Source organism: Cupressus sempervirens, chromosome 1 (assembly GCF_028749045.1).
Source record: "Cupressus sempervirens isolate cs-2001-9-10 chromosome 1, ASM2874904v1, whole genome shotgun sequence".
NCBI classification, from domain to species: domain Eukaryota; kingdom Viridiplantae; phylum Streptophyta; class Pinopsida; order Cupressales; family Cupressaceae; genus Cupressus; species Cupressus sempervirens.
Window position 1 is genome coordinate 368,201,954 of NC_143118.1, and position 6,828 is coordinate 368,208,781.

Sequence of the window (6,828 nt, forward strand, 5' to 3'; positions counted from 1 at the left end):
TTCAACAAAGGATCAAGAAAATCCCCTGTATCCTGTTGTAATGTCTTCAATGGAATCTTTATTTTGAAGACCTTTTCTACCAAATACAAATTCATCCTACAATAATCCCTGATACAAGCATCGTATTCATTTTTAAAATTCATCTAATGATCTTCAATGGATTCCTCATGTTGAAATGTCTTTCCCTCTAAGTATTGTACTCTCTCAATATTGTCAAAATATGGCTAAGGAGAATTATACTCTTCCAATGGATATTGATCTCATTCACATTCAAAAGAAGGCATATCTTTTATCTAATCTACCTTAAAAGGTCCATAGTTATAGGCTAGGTCCAACATATTTTATGTTTCTTTCTAACTTAGTCATAGGTAGATAAGATTTGTTAGGAAATCTATAGGAGGATGAGTCTATCATTAGGATATCTAGGGAGCTCCTTACGGTTAATAGTTGTACTTTCTACGCTAAAATACATAAATATTCAAAACTAAATATAATAATCCCCAAATAATGATATATGTGCAACTTCCTCCTCTAATATTCTTTTTTCATAATCTCCTTCTTTAAACTAAATTATGATGAAGATGAAAACATAATTCACAATTATGTATTCTTTCATTTTCTCTGAAAGCCTTTTCTTTACTAGTCGAGGGTATACAATATATGGCCATGCATTGGCATATTGTATACTACCCCATTTGTAGAGCCTTGGTTATCTATGGCTCTTGTGGCTAACAAGTACACCAAGCATGATGTCATATAGAATATCTTATTTTTCTTTGCTACCACCAATTGTTCACCCAAATTTTGACTAAGAGTAGAAGCCCAATCTAGTGGCATCTCTACTTTCTTTATTATCTCAATAAATTGCACAATCAAAAAAATTAGGTGTTTGGCTATTGGCATTCCCATTACTCTACTCAAGAGTATGATTGAGTTCCTCATGTCTTCCTTCATGTACCCTCTTGTCATGTCCACTTTTCTAGTTTCCTTTCCTAGATGACTCTTCTCTACAAGGTATGAGGACTGGATAATCTCAAAAGCCTCATCAATATGTTCTCAATACCATCTTTTTGCTTGCTTGTAAGTCATTTTAATGAATTGGTCTACCCTTGGGAGATGAAACACCTTTTAAATATTTTTGTGTCAAATATCCAAAATGATATCTCCCATTATGCTCTTTACAACCCTCTCTTTAGAAGCAAAATGTTCTACAAGTGTCATGATAGGTTTTGAAGACTGTAATGACACTAGGTGTGATGCTATATTGACAACCCCAGACTAGATTAGTGCAGAGATCATTTGAGACCTCTCAGTTGGTTTATTGCATATCTTTAAAAATTATCCCAAATCTTCGTGTCCCAAATTAGTATTTCAGATTTTTGAGTTGTCATCTTGAAATCATAATTTTGTCAAAATGCCCTGGAACTTGAACACTACCAATTTTCATTACATTTTCTCACCAAGGGAAGATCATGAAGATGCCATCAAATTTGCACAAAAATTATGCTCATTAGTTGAAAAATGAGCAATAAATAGATTAATAATGTCATAAAAAATAATACAAGAAAAAATCGAAAACCAAGATTGCTCAAAACCCATCTAAAACTTAGTTTTCACCTATAATGCATAAAAAAAAAATTGCACACCAGCCGAACCAAATAGGTGCACCTGGTGCACATTTTTTAATTTTTTAACATTTTTCTAGAAATGTGTGCATAGTAACACATCTAATTAGGTATGCCACTATATAGCCTATTCAGGTGAAGGCACTTTTGTTTATATTTTTTGAAACCATGAAATAAATGCACATTAGTGCACCTTGGCAGGTGTGCTAGTGTGCAGATATCTTAATATGTGTTTTTAAATCTTTTAGAGATTTTTTAGCAATGCTTAGAACTAAATTGGGTTCACATTAGTGCTCCCAGGGAAGTGCACTGATGTGCATCCAATTTATCGTAAAATAGTCTTAAGTTTTGTGTCTTGTTTGAGAGATTGTGCACATCAATGCACTTGAGGAGGTGTGCTGATGCACACCATAATCTTATTAACATTTTGTTTATGTAGGATGTTGGGTAGAGCAAGGAGGCAGAAAGAACACTTGCTTTGGTGCACAAGTGCAGTGTGGAAGCTCTAAGGATGCAAAATAAAAGACAAGGTAAGGGAGGAGGAGGACCCAACACTCTTATATAGACCTTGGGACTCTTCTGCATAGTTGTGCAAGTGCACCAACTATGTAGTTCAACCAACTGAATAGCTACATAGCTACACCAACTATGTAGCTAGACATAAATATGCGTAAATAATAATTGCACAAGTTTTGTCACATTAAAACACCTAGGGAGGTGCAATAGGTGCACCAAAAAAATACAAAATGACTTGTTCCTTTAGAAATCTGATTTCTTAACCTTTGGGTTTCTTAATCAGGACCTAGACAAGAACTAAGCCACTAGTTAAGACATCAAAAATGACTTAGACACTAGACTAGGGATCCAAAAAGCCCAAAAAAATAAGGGGGTCCCAATTTTGAATCAAAATGGGGCACGCATTGTGGAACCACAATAGTTAGCAAGAAATTTGGACCCACTTGTACAAAAATGATAATAAATTGTGTTAGGAGATAGATGAATCTGTACAAATCTATACAATGTAGTAAAATAGGTTGATTACTATATAAATAGGGTATTTTATTGATTGAAAGTTAAAAGGTACATTATATCTTCCTATCACCCATCTAAAAGGGCTTATTGTAGGCCTTCCAATAGTCATAAAATAAATTCAAACTTTTTATGGCCGTCCGTTAAGTTTTTGCATTATTTTACAAAAAGTTACTAAAATTGATTGACAGCTTTTTAACAAATTTTATAATTTTTGCCACTTTTGCAAACTTACAACTAGAACTAATGAAACTTAGTCCAAATCTCTCAAATACCAAGGGATTATAACATTTACAATCTTGGTACTAGGTCTTCCAATTTGGTCTATAGATGCCTATTTGGTTGATCTAACCTAATCTAGTCATTTTTAGGGCCTTGGTGATTTATCATTCATTTTTGGACCTGCTGCATACCACTTGATGCAATGGAGCCTAATGGGATTGATTAATGGATGATCAACTAGTCAAAAAATCCTTGTCACTAAACTCCTTCAACCAAATATCTTTGTAAGATGATTAAAATGTGTAAGCACCAATCACATGTACATCAAGGATGGTATTATGTTATAATAACCCTAGATCCCAAAAGGTAAAAACATAATCTCTAGGGAACCCTACGAACAAGACAACTTATCACAAGTTGTCCATAATGCACAAATTGACAAAATTAGGTAAAACAACCATAAACTTCAATAAATGGCTAGGGGAGACCCACACTCATGTAAATGGTCAATTTAGGTCAATAATGGAATGATCCAATGGTTAAAAGCCAACTATGAAATTTCTAGCATATGGTTGCTTTGTTAAGTCACTTAAAAGGCTAGTGGCCCTTTTTGAAAAGAATCAAACATAGAAGGAAATATCTCCACACAACTCAAGGAAAAATTATTGTTTGGATACCCTTTTGGGACTTATAAAATATACTGAGGCATGAAGGTTTGATGACATAAACAAATGGTCTTTTTTTTCACTTTCTCGCTTAAGAAACTAGGGAAATTAGGCCTCCATTTACAAAGGAATTACATGTTCTAGGATTCCATCCTTAAAACCAAGGACTAGAACATGTGAGGGAAACCCTAGAAAAATTACAAACTTGATTTCAATCCTTGATGCCAAGTCTGGTTAAAGTTATGGTAGATCTTGCATCCTTCTCCTAACATGCACATGGGACTTCCATGCCTAGGGCATCAAATTTATAATGTGTCCCTACAAGTACATTCCTAAATCCATTGTAGGATTTCAATAAATGACTATTAGATTTCCATGGTGAAATCCCTATCTATGCAAAATCCTTTAAAGCCCTAGGTTAGAAAGAAATCTAGACCTACTTGTGCAAAAATGACAATAACTTGAGTTAGGAGATAAATGGAGAGTTCAAACCAGATGCATTGGAAGTATACTTCATCCACCTAATAAAAAATGTAGGTTTTAACACTAGATTAACAACATGTTGGTTACACTAAAACTAGGGCATTTTATTGATTGAAAGTTGAAAAGTAAATTATCTCTTTCTATCACCCTTTTGAAAGGAATTATTATAGGCCTTCCAATGGTCATAACAAAATTTCAAACTTCTTATAGCTATTGGTTGATTTTATGCATTACTTTGCAAAATGTTGCTAAAGTTGCTTGACAACTTTTTAGCAATTTTTTCGATTTATGCAAACTTGCAACTAGAACTAATCAAGCTTAGTCCAAATGACTCAAATAGTTCCTAAACATGTTAAAAGAAGAAATAAAATAGATTCCTTGTACTCTATGCCTTTTTACCATGTTTGACCATAGTTGACCAAGGGCTTATAACATTGCCAATTTTGGTACTAGGTCTTAGATTTTGGTCTAGATGGTTATTTAACTAATCTAACCTAATATAGGCATTCTTAGGACATTTGTGATTCATCATTTTTTGTGGCTTCTGTTGTACCATATATATATATATATATATATATATGGAAATATAGATGGATTAACTAAGAGGGGGGGTGAATTTGTTACCACAAAAACAAATCCACAGATCCCTTAGATGTTTGATAAAATTGATTACTACTATCACTCAGTAAACACAGAGAAAAATGTTGTAACTGGGTAGATGTAGTGTATGCTACCTTTAAATAGATCTTAAACATTCACAATGATTAACATGCATTCATAAAGGAAATAGGATGAACACATGAGACACCAGATTTAATGTGGAAACCCAATATGGGAAAAACCACCAAGAAACTAGTTATTGATTTTCACTCTTTTGAAGTGAGCCCTGTTAGGAGCCAACCTTGTTAAAGGTTACGAAACACACTATTAGGTTTGACCTTGTTAGATGATTTAATCACCCTATTAGGAGTGGTCTTGCAAAAGGACTTTAGAACAATTCAATGGAATTGTCACCTTGTTAGAGGATTTACAAATGGCTATTAAACCAACTCTATTAAAAGATTTGGGAATCACTACTACAATGGTGAGAAAGTAACAATGACATGACTTGAATGAGATGCAACTGAATTGTTGATATAGATCTCTATTTTGCTTCACTAGATCCTCTTTGATCAAATACAACTTTGTTGCTCCTCAAGGATATCTGATCCTCCTTCAAAATTCGGTCATATTTTCCTCTTCAAAAAATCAACACACTTGCATGCTTGCTCATTACATTTTAGAATTCTCAACTTGACCTTTTATTTATACATTAAAAATTGCCAAGTTGGCTCATTTATAACTTACAATTACAAATAATCATTACCTTAGTCAGCTACAATCATTACTTGAAACAATTAAAATTTATTTTCCAAATTCACAAAATCTTTCTTTAGTCAACCCTACTTGGTAAACACTATTCTTGAATTGATTTCCTATGTTAACCAATAGAAACTTGGTTAACACTGCAAATGCTACAAAATCCTTTGGAGACCGAGTGAACTCTATAAACACTAACTTTCCTTTGTTAACCATGCAAGCTTGATTAAAATTGACTTCTACCATAAAATCCTTTGACACCTAAGTGAGCTTGGTAGACACTGTTTCCACATAGTAATTTCTAGGAATTCTCAATAGACTCTAAAATTTGCTTTGCTGACCAAGTGGGCTCGATAAGTGATGTAGGAACATCTTGGGTTTTCCTAGTAATCCTAAAAATTTTGTTCATTTTGTTATTTGCTACTAAATTCTAGTTGCTACCAAGTTCCAGTTTCTAGTTGCTACCAAGTTGCAGTTGCTACTAAGTTCTAGTTTCTAGTTTCTACCTAGTTCTAGTTGCTACCGAGGTCTAATTTCTACCGAGTTTCTAGTTACTACTAAGTTCGAGTTGCTACTGAGTTCTAGTTGGTACCAAGTCTTAGTTGCTACCGAGTTTGAGTTGCTACCAAGTTCCAGTTGTTGTCGAGTGCCAATTGCTACCAAATTCCATTTGTTGCCAAGTGCTAGTTGCTACCGAGTTCTAGTGGCTATCTAGTTTCCCTATTTTTTGTTGAGTTATCTGTGTGTAGTTCTAGCTTGGGCTGACTCTAATCACATTTAATTTTGGTATAGGTAGTTATGTTTTTTGAGAACCAACTGGTGGCTTCTCTATGTTCTAGAATGTTCTATAAGCCATTTTGGAAAGTATAAATTGGGTGTTTAGGCTTAGAGTTAAGAGACTAGAGAGAGTTTAGAGAGAACAAGATATGAGTTTAGAAATGCAAATTTGAAGCTGGATTGTGGATCTAGAAGTTGTATTTTTATTTCGCCACAACCAGAAGGCCTCATAGCTAGGCATGTGTGAAGATATTTTGATGAATCAATAAAAGCAATTCACTCTTCTTCTTCCTTTGGTTGCTATTCTTTGTGTTTTTTTTTGTTGTGTTAAATCTTGTAGGGTGGTTTGGATAGCTAGGTGAGCATTTGGCCCTAGTTATTCACCCTTTTCCTATATTAGTTGGTATCAAAGCTTGAGATTCATCCTTGTGGAGATTGGATCATGTAGAACCCTATTTTAAATTTGGTTGTAGGGTGTTAGATCTATAGATTTGACTTATAACTTGCAGAGGGTTACAATCCTGTAGGAACCTGATTTGCAAAAATTGTTTGTGGTAGAGGAAATAATGTTGATAATGCTATATTGGATTAGTTGAGAATAATTACAGCTAGATTAGTTGCTATGGAGACATCCTAGAGGAGAGGAGCACATCTTGATTATGTAAGTG